We start from the raw sequence: 15,524 nt of genomic DNA on the forward strand, positions 1-15,524 counted from the left end.
ACGTTGGACTATGCTTAGATCGTATTTATGCCGAATAGTTCTAAGCTTTCTAAACCTAGGATTGTAAGTCTAGTTGCGTAGGATGGAGGAGTGGAGGGCTCTTTTAGTAAAGTATCTCTGGACATTTTCTAGAGTGTTTATAGCCGAACTTTTTGCTTTGGTGTCTTGAAACGTTTCAACGCAAACCCTCCTGAAACGTGGGTAATACAAATAGGGCTAGCGGTTAACGATTCGCTTCCAAACTCCTAGGGCACAAATCATGCCCAAACTTCCTGTTTGTTTGTCTGTTTTCGAATTCGCCCCAAATTCCTTAAATAATTCCCCAGAAGAAAGGGACTCGTAAAAAAAAAAAAGAGGCTCTACATCAGCGCCTCGGAGCCTATCCCGGCCCTTTCCCTTTCCTTCTTCCTCCATCTCCTCTCTAAGCAGACTTTATTCTTTTTTTACTTTCACTTCTGATTCAGTGCGAGTGGGACAGCAGCCTGCGCCGCTGCCTTGCGCCTCGTTTCCTCTTCCCGCCTCTCAGGGCGCAGATCCCGGAGATTACGGGACTTCGCCGAAATCCGCGCTGCGAAGAACGTGGGGGACTTTAAACCGAGGGGGATTACAACGATCTGCTTTGTTGGAGGGGTTTTTTTTTCCCACGGAAGGCCAAGCTTGGAGGAAGCAACCGAGGGAAGGGGCCTCGCTGGCGTCAAAGGTACCGAAGAGGTGGGGACAACCTGAAAGACGGAGGGAGGGTAATATTAGGAGCTACGATGAGTAGAGTAGACGAAATAGCCTGGGAATTCCGGAGTTCAGTCGGGGGGTGGGGGGGGGAAACAACAAGAGATCCGGACGGCTGTGCTTTTGCTTTTAATTTTATTTGATAAAAGCGTACAAAAGTGCACCAGAGTGCCTACCGTCCCCTGTCTTTTACTCCTTTATTTTCTCCTCTATTCCCCCTTTAATACATCCTACCTGAGTATATCCTCCATAACCCTCATTGGGTATTATTGTGTATTGGACAAAACAAACAAACAAATAAATAAAAATAAAAATATATGGTGGTGGGGATGGGTGAGGATCGAGTTAACAGAGTAATGGAAATTCGTGAAAACGCCCACGGCTTGACAACACCCAGAGACAGTTGGATTCCGCGTGGGACCTGGCAGTCCCGTTATCCCTCGAGTGATATATCCTGAACAGTTGAATTCGTAAATTGGTCCTCGTGGTGGGTTCGAACCCCTAAGCGTGTGTGTGTGACCCTGCAGGCAAAAGTGATAAGCGCTTCGCAAGCCACGCGGAGGGAAGAGAGGGAAATTCAGAAGAGCCCTATCACCCGGTTTGTGGCCGGGCTGATTTCACTTTGATACATACACACCCGCGCACACTTACTCATAAGTAATCCCTGGAATTCTTGTTAAATTCGCTTCGCGCGCCCCAGTTGCCTTGTGCGTGACATGTTATTCCGGCCGGCCTGCATCATTAGATGTGGGAAAGTTCAATTGTGCGCACGGTTGTTTTGGCTTCGCAGAAATGAGAAAGGTCAAGAAGAGTACAAATTAATCCAAAAATCTAGTGGCAATATATCTGGGGTCCTTCTTGGCTAGCTGCCATTAGCAGGCAGGAAAGACGTTTCTTGGATTGCGTTTCTATTATTTGATTCAGCATGAATACTCTCTGAGGGATTCCTAATCGACAGTAATGAATAATGATTTTTTTAAAAAAACTATCCTTGTATATACTTTCTCAGTTTGACACGGCAACAGCAAGTGAGATAAAGCGAGGTAATGATTAATTCTGTGACTCCTATGGCAGGTAGACCATGAAAGTGAAACATAGAATCATAGAAACATAGAAGATTGACGGCAGAAAAAGACCTCATGGTCCATCTAGTCTGCCCTTATACTATTTCCTGTATTTTATTTTAGGATGGATATACTGTATGTTTATCCCAAGCATGTTTACCAACCACATCTGCTGGAAGTTTGTTCCAAGCATCTACTCTTGCATGGAAAAAATAGGGTTTTAATTAAAAATGGGTGGTAAAGACGGTATATTTTCCCCACACACACTATTAACATTAGAGTAGTAGATAATTTGCACTGGCAAAGATTGAGCTAGGTCAAACTCTCTGTGTGTCGTGTCCTCCAGATGTGTTAGAGAACAACTCTCAGAATTTTGAACTGAAATGTCTGCGTATATGACTATTTGAATTATTTGCAATTTCACATAAGACACTTCTAATATAACATGAGAAAAAGGAAATATCACTTCTTACTTGGTAAAGTATTTTTATTTTGTTGTGTCCTTCTTTGGTTCTCCCCTTTTGCTCTTTTAATACAGATTATTGGGAAAATATGGTAATGGCTGTGAATTAACTTAGACGCAGAGGTCTTCAAACTTGGCAACTTTAAGATTTGTGGACTTCAACTCATAGTATGGCTGGCTGGAGAATTCTGGGAGTTGAAGTCCACAAGTCTTAAAGTTGCCAAGTTTGAGGACCCTGATTTACAGTTACTAAAAAATCTATCAGGTTTAGCATTGTGTTCCGGGTTTAGTTTATGGAATAAGTATCACAATATATATTATTATACCAGGACTGAAAATGATACATTAATAAAACCGCTCTTGGAAAAGTGTATTTGTTGCTTTTCACAGCGTTTTCCTTTCCTATAGCAAATATGTCAAAGTGACATTTTTAAACATTGTTTACAAAAATGTATATGTATACATGTACTGTATATGCTGTGGCATGTAATTAGGTTCCATTAAATTGCCTTCTTCTTGTATCACACTTAAATAAATTATTAAAATTTGTTATTATTATTATTAAATAATAACAAATTATTAAAGTAAATTGTGCCTCAGAACTGTGTAATTGAAAACAAGTAATTTAGTTGATGCGCATTGACGATGTTACCTAGTTGGTAATGATATGTCTCCAAGCAAACAACCTAGCTCAGATTGCACCAAGGATTCCACAATTATTGATCATTTTCCATCAAGAACTGTATCGAATTTAACATTCTTTTCTGGGGGGGGGAGTATATAATTTAGTGAGAACGGTCAAATTGGCTGTGTCTAAATTCAGAATATTTTTCCCAATTAAAGATGATATTCCACATAATATTTAATATATGTTTTAGCAGTTGAGCTGTAGTTTATTTATAGAGTAGCAAATTTATTTTTGAGAAAGCAGAAATAAGATTACTTCGGTAGGTCCTGGTGTTTTCTGCACAGAACTGTTTTAAATGTTGGTTGAGCTACAATTTTGTTAATGGCATAAAGTTAATAAATTTGGTTGAGTTACAGATAGCACGAAAACATAAACCACAGTTTACCAGTCACGGTAGATATATTATCATATTACAGTAATTCCGAAACAAGTAAGTTACATTATGATGTGAGAATTCAACTAGAAAGCCAATATTCTTTGGTAATATTTTACATTCATTCCTCAACTTACAGAAGTTTAGTTTATATATTGATCATATACTGGTCAAAAAAATAAAGGGAACACTCAAATAACACATCCTAGATCTGAATGAATGAAATATTCTCATTGAATACTTTGTTCTGTACAAAGTTGAATGTACACAACAGCATGTGAAATTGATTGTCAATCAGTGTTGCTTCCCAGGTGGACAGTTTGATTTCACAGAAGTTTGATTTTCTTGGAGTTATATTGTGTTGTTTGAGTGTTCCCTTTATTTTTTTTGAGTAGTGTATTTGTATGGCCCAGGAGTTGGCAACCCGTGGCTCTGGAGCCAAATATGGCTCTTTCATCCCTCTGCTGCAGCTCCCTGTCACCGGTCATCTCTACAGTTGATAGGGCTTATGGTTAGGACAGGTAGAGAAAAGGGGATAATGTGTTAGGAGGAGACTCTATAGTGGGGGAACTGGACATCCAGTCAGCTCAGGAATTGAACCTTTGGGACCTTTGTGGCTCTTTGACTGTTTACGGTGGCCAACTCCTGGTATAGCCCTCACTGTTACGTCCCAGCAAATAACTGGGTGTTGCCGGGCATTTCCTCCTTCCGGTGGGAAAACCCGGAGTGGTGATTGGCTAGCTAGGCCTGGCAGCGGGAGATACAAATAGCTGCCAGGCATGGCCAGTCTAAGTCTACTTCCGGATCAGAGCCCCAGCTGCCTATGTTGGTTGTTTTAGTTGTATATGAATAAAGGTTGTTTTAGGATCTTTGGTTCTCTGCTCAATTCTTGTGAGGACAAAACAATCACTCTCACGTAATGATTCTGGGTGGTGAACATGATAAAAGCAGTCCAAATACATAAACAGTATTAAAAATAGCTTTAAATTAAAATAAAAACAAGACAAAACCAAATGCTAAAAAAAAGCCTATGAGAGAGTGCATTCAAATAATTGTCATACAGCCATCTAGCAAGTTCTTCTCTGCCAAGTTGAGTGACAGAATCGTGTTTTAAGGGCCTTTTGGAAGGCCAACAGAATTGGGACCAGGGTCGTCTTCAGCAGAATAATATTCCACAGGACAGAGAAAAGGCTCTTGTCCCAGGTCCCGCATGTTAAAATTCCCTGGCTGATGGGACTTTCAACATGTTGCCAGGCATGATGTAACTGGGAAGAAGCGGTCTATCCAAAAACCTGATCCCATGCCATAAATGGCTTTAATTGGACCCCAAGGCAAAGTGGCAATCGATTTAGCTTGCAAAGTAGACGTGTAACGTGTTCAATCCTTGGAGCAAACATAACTGCCCCCACCTCTGCATTTTGCACTAGTTGAATCGTTTCCAATCGTAAGGATTTATAATTCAAATAAAGGTTTCTGGACATGGGTTCTTTGTACAAGTTATTCTATGTCATGTATCCATTCCTAAATTTTCTGGAGGTTATAGTTTCAGAAAGTGGTTGGTTTTCTTTGTAACAAGATCTACTTATTTTTGTATTTTTGTCAGCAAAAACATCAATGTGTGAGGCAAGTTGTTGATCAATCAGCCCTCTGTTCCTTACCATACAGCCTCTATCTGAGATTTGCTAGCAAAGGGGAATTTGCCAAGTCTTAGGGGATTCTGTGCTATTGTTATGTAAAGTGTTTCTTAATTCTCAAAGTCTGAACTTCTTCCATTGTAATTTTAACCATTTTTATTCTGGTCCTGTCTCTGGAGGCAATAGAGAATGAATCTCTGCTTGAGTGGCAGTCCTTCTGATATTTTAGTTGTTTTAGTATTGGATTTACATGCTGTTTTTTATTACTGTTGTTAGCCGCCCCGAGTCTACGGAGAGGGGTGACATACAAATCCAATAAATAGATAGATAGATAGATAGATAGATAGATAGATAGATAGATAGATAGATAGATAGATAGATAGATAGATAGATAGATAAATTTGATGTATGGCTTTGATTGAATTGTTTGATTGATTTTAATATACTGGGTTTTTAGCTTATATAATTTTTTAATTAATTAGATTTGTTTTGTATTCACTGTTTTTATACTGTATCCTGTAAGACGCCCCGAGTCTTCGGAGAGGGGCGGAATACAAATCTAATAAATACTACTACTACTACTACTACTACTACTACTACTACTAATAATAATAATAATAATAATAATAATAATAATTTGAAAACTGCTGTTGTATCTTGCCTTTGTTGTCTTTCCTGCATGTTAAACACACCAGATGTTTTAATCGTTCCTCACTGGGCTTTGTTTCCATACTGCCTGTCCTACTCTCCCACCTTTGATAGCATTTTTTTCCCTGAATATGCTTTAGTATGTTAACATCCTTCTTGAATCCTGATGCCACAAACAGAGTATCTTAGGACAATTGTTTCCTATGTACTGGATTTTAATAGGCTCAGACTCAATCCTGACAAGACAGGGTCCCAGGGACCATTCCAACTGTCTGTCTATCATCCTGCAGGGGGAGTCTTACCCCCCTCAGACAGGGTCCGCAACCTGGGTATCCTCCTTGATTCACAGCTAAGCTTAGAAGACCATCTCTCGGCTGTGGCGAGAGGGGCATTCGCATGGGTATGCCTTGTGCTCCAGTTGTGGCCTATCTGGACAAGGAGTCACATCTCACAGTCCCTCATGCCCTTATTACCTCGAGGTTCGATTACTGCAATGCTCTCTACATGGGGCTGCCTTTGAAGATAGTTTGGAGACTACAAATTGTGCAAAATGCACCCACACAAGCTACCAAGATCTGCCCACATTTTAACATCATTCCGTGAGCTTCACTGGCTGCCAATTGGTCTCCGGGCGCAATTCAAAGTGTTGGTTATGACCTACAAAGCTCTACATGGCTTAGCACCAGATTATCTTTGGGACCATCTTCTGACTCATGCATCCCAGCACCCGGTTAGGTCCCACAGAGTCAGCCTTCTCCAGGTTCCGTCAGCCAGACAATGTTGACTGGTGACGTCTAGGGGAAGAGCCTTCTCTATGGCGGCACCAGACCTCTGGAACAAACTCCCTCCAGAGATACGTACTGCCCCCTCACTTCTGGTCTTTCATAAAGCTTTGAAGACCCACCTCTACTAGTGGGCATGGGGGACGTGAGTGTTGAGATTGTGTCCTGCCGATATTATGAATGATTAAGTTGAATGAATGTGTATGACTGTATATGGGGTTTTTCTAACATTTTTAGTAGGTTTGTATAATTCTTTTTAATGTAATTTAAATTTCTTTATATATATTGTTGCATTTATAATGCTGTACGCTGGCCTGAGTCGTCTTGAGAAGGGCAACATAAAAATCTAATAAATAAATAAATAAATAAACAAATGAATTCCTGTTTGTATATCCCAAATTATATTTGCTTTTTAAATTGCTCCCATACACTGCTGGTTAATGTTTCATTGCGATCAATAATGTTATCCAGTTTCCTTTTACATGTACTATTTCTGGGTTTAGGCCACAGCTCAGTGCTCCTCGGAAACCTCTTTCCAAGCACTAATTGGATAGTTAATTAACTTCTGTTCCAGACAAAAATCAACTATGTGCTGCCATCCACATTGTTTATTTCTTTTCTCTGAGATTAATTTATTGGCAAAGGAAAACATAAGATCAGAACTTCTTATATAGATTTGTAAATGGAGAGTTGGTTTCTGATAGATTCCTCCACTTCTTTCAGCCCTAAAAATGAAGCATACGGAAGAAATAAGTAGAGAGATCTAAGATATGCTTGCTTAATTAATTAGCTGAAACGTGAAAAGCATAGAGATTATTGGTAGAGCAGTGATATTGAGTAAGACTATAAAAAGAAGGAAGGGAAGAGAAAAGGAAGCTTTGCTTGGTGTGCCTATAGATCAAAAAATAGTTGTTCTGTATGTATCTGTGTATGTTTAATTTTAGTGCCCTGTGGTTTTGTGACATTTTTTTTTTGAAGAGATTAAAATGGCTTGTTATAGAAGAATCCTACTGCATTCAGTGTTAATTGACAAGGAGGAGTAGGATCGTGCTCATGAGGTATCCTGCATATTTATTTATTTATTCATTAATCGGATTTGTATGCCGCCCCTCTCCGAAGACTCAGATTTATATGTGCCGCCCATAATCAATTTTTTTTTTTTACAAATACAAGCTCAGAAAAAAGCATTATAATACAGTACAATTGGGCAATTCTTCCGGTGTTTGGTGCATACTGGGTGGGAAGTTATCTATGCATGTAACGACTTTGTTTCCTGTTGAACTCAAAGATGACAGATGCTAGGGATATGTTTTAATAGTGATTAAGCTTTCCTACAATAAGCTTCCAGCTATTGTTGAAATACATGGCAGCTATTAATCCATTCAGCTGTGTATAATGGTGAGGAGCAAAACTGAAACTTTTTGCTCGTACACTTCCAATCAAAGAATGACAGTAGAATAAAAATGGTTCTCTTTTATGACATGTGCCAGGAAGCTATGACAACTTTCTGTGGATATAGCTGCAGATATTGTAAAACTTTATCTGTATTATAATGTCCCCGAAAGGTTATTTTCAGGATGTTAGAATACAATATCCTCTTTATATGAATAGGACATAGAACATAGGACCTTCTAGTCCTCCTCTCTGCTTAAGGCAGGAGACCTGGTGAAATGGTTATCCCCAACTCTAGGAGGCAAGCTATTCTATAGATTAATTATTCTGTCCAAAAATTTCTCCTTGGTTCTTGGTTCTTCTTACTACTTGGTTTGGCATGTTGTTGCCAGAGCTGTGCAGTCACTCACATGTTAGTCAGTGTGATCATTTTGTACATTTTAAAGAAAAATATATTTTAAAGAAAATCTTTGTGGGTTATTTGTATATAAAGAAACCAGACAGAAAAAGGGGAAAAAATCAAATACAATTGCAAAGACAAGGGGGGGAAAGGACAACATAAAAGGAAAAGAAAAGAAAGGAGGAGAGAAGAAAGAAAAGAAGTGAAGGGAAAAAGAAAAGAAAGAAAGAAAAAGAAAGAAAGAAAGAGACAAGGTCAACTGATTGTTCTTATCATAATGGGGATTTTAGCTTACTGTTTTAATTATTAGATTTGTATTCATATTGTTTTGTATTCTATGTTGTGAGTCACACTGGGTCCTCAGAAAGGGGCTGCATACAAGTCTAATAAATAATAACAATAACAACAACAACAATAATAATAACTAATATGTTGACTACAGTATCCTTATTTACACGGCCTTTAAATTTGAATATTGAATTGCCGTTTTTACATTTCATAACACAAAGTTGTTTTTCTAGATTATGCTTTTAAATTGGATTGTAAGATTACAGATCTGTAACTAGAATTGATGTTTCTTGTAAGTAAAAGGTAATGATTATGTGAGATTTATGTTTTTAAGTATTTCTTTTGATCTAACCAGACATACCACTTGTCCCATGTTTTGTAAAATTCAGTATCATCTTTATGAAGAAAAATATCTTGATTTCTATTTTGTGCTCAACTTATTTTATTTGCAATGGTTGACGCGTAACAATCATTGTGATTTCCAAGCCATGACTTACAGCTTTATTCAATATGTGAACTCAATTGTTCTCACTTATTTAATAAGCTACAGTAAAAATAAAATCAGCGCGCACACATTCCAAGAGCTCATTAAGATCTCATTGCTAGATGTTTGGCAATATATTGTACATAGCAGTGAGTGAAACAATAACATCAAAATGATTCTATTTTCTGAATGTTACAATTACATACATTGGTCACAAAGTCTCATTATGGCATTTATATGATGACACAACTGTATACATGTTGTTATTCTTTCTCCCCTCAGAGAACCATATGAATTGGTGTCATTTCACCCAGTTCAAAATGGGATCTGTTTGCCTGTTCTGCTGACCCACCTGTGCCAATACTTTGTTGTTAACACCATGGTTGAAAGACTCAGTTAACCCTGGTGTGCTGCTCAATAACACACCCTAATCTTCTGTTCCCGGGTCTATTTGACCTGGACCGTAAATTGTTCATTTTAGGTACTTATATTTGGTCTTTTTGAAAGCTTTTTTCACTTGGAAACAATTTTGAACATTTCTGCACACAATGAAATGAAAATTGAAATGAAAAAAATTAATGCTTATTGGTTTATTTTGCTGATAAAATGCGTGCCACCCCTGTTTTTGTGAATTGTTTTTCGATTTATAGATAGTTTTGCTTGCAAAATGCATTCTATTTTACTAAGGTTGGTGTGGGGTTGGTAGCTTGAATGTTTCTGAACATAATGATATGAAAATTGAACTGAAAAAAATGATGCTTATTTGTTTATTTTGCACATAAACGTCTTCCCCTCCACTGTTTTCAATTATTTCAATTTATATAAAAATTATGCTGTTAATTTCAAAATTACATACTTGTTTTTAGTAAAATGGATTTCTTTCATAAAATTAGTTGTCTGGCTATCGTGCTTGCTTTTCAAAAGGATATTCCAAATATTTCAAGCCAAAATATATTAAAAGTGAAAATAATGGCACACAGCAAGGCCGAGAGGGGGTGGCCCTTTTGTGACCAAAATAAACAAATAAGCATCGTTTTTTTCAGTTCATTTCTATTTTTCTTATGATCAGGAATGTTCAGTTTAGTATATCAAAACTTTTGGGGGGAAATTCCTTAGAGATTTGTAGCCTAAAAAAAATATAAACTGACATGAAATTTTGAAAAAGTGGGGGGGGGCCTTTTTGATCAAAATAAAAATATAAGCATCAATTTTTTCAGTTCAATTTTTATATCATTACGTTCAGAAATGTTCAAACTAGTTTCCCAGTGAAAAAAGATTTCAAAAAGACCAAATTCAAGTACCTTAAAAAAATCCTTTTGGTCCGGGTCGTATACGACCAGAAACAGACTCAACGTGAGTGTTTTTTTGCCCAAAAAAAGTTAGCCCCCACCCCCCAAACATGATGATCAGCAATATTAAATTGAGTAAATGAATGCCTAAGATATTAAAAATATTTCGGACTTGGAGCCTGAAGAGTCCAGAGACAAGGCTTAAACAAGACGGTTCCTTTATTCAGCTCTTCAAGGTAAGTGACTATCAGCGGGAATGCGTCTGGCTTTACCTGGAGAGCAGCCGCTCTTTTATACTTTTGCGGCTCCCGCCAAAAGAGAGCAGTCAGCGTCTGAGCCAATCAGGCGTGACTTCCGATTCTGCACAGACAGCGTTTTTTCATGGAACCAACTATTTACATAGGATTCAACAGAGCCTAAAAACAATTTAAAGTGAAAATTGTTGCAAGCAGCCGGGAGGGGGGGAGGCCTTATTTCTGATTTTAAAAAACCAATAAGCATCATTTTCTTCAGTTCATTTATATTTTTCTTATGTTCAGAAATGTTCAAACTACCAATCCCACACCAACTTTAGTAAAATTGAATGCATTTTGCAAGCTAAACTATCTATAAATTGAAAAAAAGTTCACAAATAAAGGGGGTCTGCCTTTTATGATCAAAATAAACCAATAAGCATAATTTTTCAGTTCAATTTTCACAGCATTGTAAGCAGAAATGTTCAGACTACTTTCCAAGTGAATAATGTTTTCAAATTGACCAAACATAAGCACTTCAAATGAAGAATTTTCAGTCTGGGTCAAGGTGACCTGGGAACAGAACTCTAGGGACTTTTTTTTCAGCAAGAAAGAAGCCCCCCACCCACCCCAAAAAAAATATCATAGAGAGAACTCCTGAAATGATGCAAAGTCATGAAATTTCAAGTTTCAGATATGCAGGGAAAATTTTTTACAGGGTCTCAAACTTTGATTTCGGGTCTCACAGACCTGAACAGCACAGCAAGGTAGGAAGAAGACACTGCATACAGGCAGATTCAGTAAAATCCAAGCGACGGAACTCTACAATCTACGATTAGGTCCCACAGAGTGGGCCTCCTCCGGGTCCCGTCAACTAAACAATGTCGGTTGGCGGGCCCCAGGGGGAGAGCCTTCTCTGTGGCGGCACCGACTCTCTGGAACCAACTCCCCCCGGAGATCAGAACTGCCCCTACTCTTCCTGCCTTCCGCAAACTCCTCAAAACCCACCTTTGCCGTCAGGCATGGGGAAACTAAACATCTCCCCCTGGGCACGTTGAATTTATATATGGTATGCTTGTGTGTATGTATTTTAGTATATGGGATTTTTTAAATTTTTCAATATTTTAATTAATTGGATTATGTATTGGATTGCTTTTCACTTGTTGTGAGCCGCCCCGAGTCTTCGGAGAGGGGCGGCATACAAATCCAAATAATAAATAAATAAATAAATCCCCACCCCAAAGAAACAGGGATTGCCCAATATTTATTATTGTCAAATATACCTCTGCGATATGAGCGTTTCTCAGCAAATACTTTGCTAACATAAGTGGGGTGATGAAATAAATTCCTCCTCTGTGGAGATATGCATCCTGTTAGAAGAATATGGGTGGAGAAAGTTGGCTTCTGAATGGCATTCAATTGCAAATGAGTTCCAAATTTCCAAAATTCAGAGTCCCTTCCCTAAATGTTTGTAGGATCCGTGGCTACTGTACTTTTCCTCCCACCAAAACATAGGTCACTCTAGGCCAGCTTATATCTCAGGGGATCTAGATGAAAAATAAAGCAGGAGTGATGGGCTTTTGCTTATATTGTTCTATAGTGGCCACCAACATCTTTGTGGATTCTCTTGTTAAAGCTTCTTAATCAGATGACCATTATCCCATCTCACGTTAAGAAATCTATACTTTTAAAAGTGAAACCCCACTCACACATCATCACGCCTACAAATTTGAAACTTGGCACGTACGTTCCTCTTAGCTTCTAGGTGCTGGCTAAGAAAGGATTTTTTTAAAATTACTATCAGATCATTAGTATTTCTTATACAGTATTATACACTGCTCAAAAAAATTAAGGGGACACTTAAAAAACAGAATATAACCTCAAGTAAATTAAACTTCTGTGAAATCAAACTGTCCACTTAGGAAGCAACACGGATTGACAGTCAACTTCACATGCTATTGTGCAAATGGAATAGTTGTGCAAATGAAATATTCAATGAGAATATGTCATTCGTTCAGATCTAGGGTGTGTTATTTGAGTGTTCCCTTTATTTTTTTGAGCAGTATATTAACATGCTCTGATGCTAAGGTGTTAGACATTCTACTCTCCCTCCCCACCTGAAAAGAACTCTCTTCCAACTGCCAATTGCCTTATATTAACATGCTCTTATGCTACATTCTACATAGATTTTCAAGCTTTAAGTGTCAGTGTACCAAGCCCGATCCTATCTTCTCATTAATTTTCAAGCTTTAACTGTCAATTTATCATGCCCGATCACATAAGTTTCATAGCGAAGCACAGGTATCCAGTTACTAGTCCTATATATAATCTGGGTGCTTCTCAACACCATTACGAATCAGAATTCTCACTTCCCTTTAGCATTTAAGGTCTTAAAATGTATTCGATGTTGACAAACCTCACTGGAAACATTACGCTTGTACTGTCAAGCAAACAGTCTTTAAAGGCTGAAATACAACCTGATATGCTATAGAGACACCAGGCCTCCTTCAAAAATAGGCTGTGGTTTTTTGCTAGATATTTTATATTTTACAAGAGCTTTCCAGGTTTTTATTACTTTCTTTGTGAAGTAAGAACTGTCCACCTAGTTCATAATACTGTGTATCCTTCCTACTCTGGGTTTGTGTACTCTTAAATGTTTGCCCAACCCTTGATGGGAGAGAAAACAGCCAGAAAACCAACAGGGAACTGTCAAGAACTTAGCTATTATTATCTTGTGTGAACTAAACGGTTGCTGAAACTCATACAAAGCTCTGTTGTGTTGAGTACACATTTTTGTAGAAGTGTGTGAGGCACAGGAATCTACTTTTTTAAAACACAAAGCTAAAACTATTCCTGCACCCTACCCCCCAATTCTTCGAGCTAATTTACTATGCACATTTCTGATATTTATTTGGTGGAAAGTATATTTTGATCATTATTGTGTGGAGCCTCTTCTTGAGTTTAAAATCCGGGTATAGAAATTATGTGTTTGGATATAAACAAGATCTCGCTCGGAGATATCAGTGTTACCAAAAAGGAAGGAAAACAGATGAATCCTGTCCCACTTCAGATGTCAGAATGATACATCCAATAAAGCATGCAAATTAGGTCAAAAGTTGAAATCATTCTCAAGCTGGGTTTCCTCTACAGCTATTTGGCTTGTTAAAACACACACATCCATACATCATATAATACCAAAACATTCTGGACTGAATTATTATAAATGTTTACTTTGTTAGTTACTCTTAGATCATAATAATAGCTAACCAACAAACTTCATTAGTTAGTTCACTTCATTATTTTGAAATAACACCTTTTTGTTTGGATTATTACCAGTCGAAATGAAAAACAATAATGTCATATATTTGCTAATCAGCATAAAACAGATGACTAAAATAGGTCAGAAATTTTTTGAGAAGTGAATCGGTCCTCCGGGGGCCGTTGTTTAAGTCATACAAAGTATCTGATTCTCAATTCATGTCAAAGATCACCTATTGTGCTAAGCCAGTCCTTCTCAAATAGCAGGGAGGGCTCAGAGTGATGCCAGGAGGGTAGTGTGTCACCACAGGGAACATGCTTAATCCCTCTCAATCAATTTCCCTGGACAGGAAGTGTTTTCCCAGTTGCATGCTGTTCCAAGCCCAGAAGAGAAGGCGCCCGGGCGGGGCAGGGCAGCTGCGTGGGTTCTTGTTCTCAGCGGGGCGCCACAGTAGCCATGAAATTAAGTTGGCCTGGCCCCATGTCAAAAGTGGACCCTAACCACACTAGCCTATTCCTGCCTAACTGAAAACAGGCTCCACTGAGTTAAGTGTGATTTACTCCCAGATAAGTGGGTAGAGCAGCCATTCCCAGCCAATATTTATTTGTTTGTTTGTTTGTTTGTTTGTTTGTTCATTTGTTTAGACTTTTATGCCACCCAATCCCAAAGGACCCAGGGCGGCTCACAACAATATAAAATTACAATAACAATAGCAATAAAAAGAAGTCAAGGGGAAAAAAGAGTAATTAGTACAAATTTGAAACTAGTTTGCTTGCAGCTTATAATAAGTAAAATAATAAATATTTACACTAAAATTCCATTGGGGCCCAGATCAGAGACGTTGGGGTGGCACAAAATGTTTACTTCTTCCAGGGGGTAAGGGGAAGGAACAGAAAGTAATTGAGAAGCACTGTGCTAAGCCAAGTTCTGGTTTATTTGGGTTGTCTCAATGTATGAACTTGTGATCGATGTAAATCCTACCAGCATTGTGTGATGTTGAAGAAAGCCAGGGGCAGGTCAAACTATGATAGCATTGAAAACTACCAGGAAACTCAAGACTATAAATTAGATGTGGAATGTAAAAATATTAAAAGAAGACAATGGGCAACAACATCTGCTTTGCTGCCAAAAATCTAATATGGATTAACTCATAGAAGTGAAGTTTTTCCACCCACTTTTCTACGTACAATGGGCTAGATGCAGGGGTAGGCAAAGTTGGCTCTTCTAGGACATGTGGAGTTCAACTCCCAGAATTCCTGAGCCAATCATGCTAGCTCAGGAATTCTGGGAGTTGAAATCCACATGTCCTAGAAGAGCCAACTTTGCCTACCCCTGGCCTAGAGGACTTTCTCCAGCACTTAACTTTTATTCAAGACTGCCTTTACGTTGTAAGAAAAGCCAGATCAATCAATCAAATAAATTTGCACTTCAGCTTCCCATATTTTGCAGCTGTGTAACCAGATTAAAGATTTGGATGGAATATACTTTGCACGATTTGACGCAAAGGGGTGATGGGTGTTCAGGATAACAACGTTTAGAGAAGTCTTGACTACAATGTTTTTATTTCCTTCTGTGCTATGGTGCAGTGGCCCCCAACCATGGACCTACTTATTTATTTATTTATTTATTTACTTACTTACTTACTTACTTACTTACTTACTTACTTACTTACTTAATTAGATTTGTATGCCGCCCCTCTCTGTAGACTCCATAGACTCGGTTCTATGGGGAGAGATTTTTCCATGTACCGGAGGGGACGTGGTTTCGTATACTACCTGCATCCCACGACTGTGGCTTTGCT

The 15,524-nt window shown here is 38.3% G+C and overlaps 1 protein-coding gene across 3 annotated transcripts in view; it reads left to right on the forward strand.

Moving 5' to 3' along the window:
* The first annotated feature begins 469 nt into the window (after positions 1-469).
* STAT6 (signal transducer and activator of transcription 6) overlaps positions 470-15,524 on the forward strand; it is a 121,362-nt gene continuing 106,307 nt past the window's right edge. Inside the window, exon 1 of one of the 3 annotated variants that reach the window (XM_070740970.1) lies at positions 470-711. The gene's annotated coding sequence lies outside the window, so the exon portion shown is untranslated. The remainder of the gene's footprint in view (positions 712-15,524) is intronic. The other 2 variants (XM_070740971.1, XM_070740969.1) reach the window with 2 other exon arrangements.

Source organism: Erythrolamprus reginae, chromosome 2, assembly GCF_031021105.1.
Source record: "Erythrolamprus reginae isolate rEryReg1 chromosome 2, rEryReg1.hap1, whole genome shotgun sequence".
Classification (NCBI taxonomy): domain Eukaryota; kingdom Metazoa; phylum Chordata; class Lepidosauria; order Squamata; family Dipsadidae; genus Erythrolamprus; species Erythrolamprus reginae.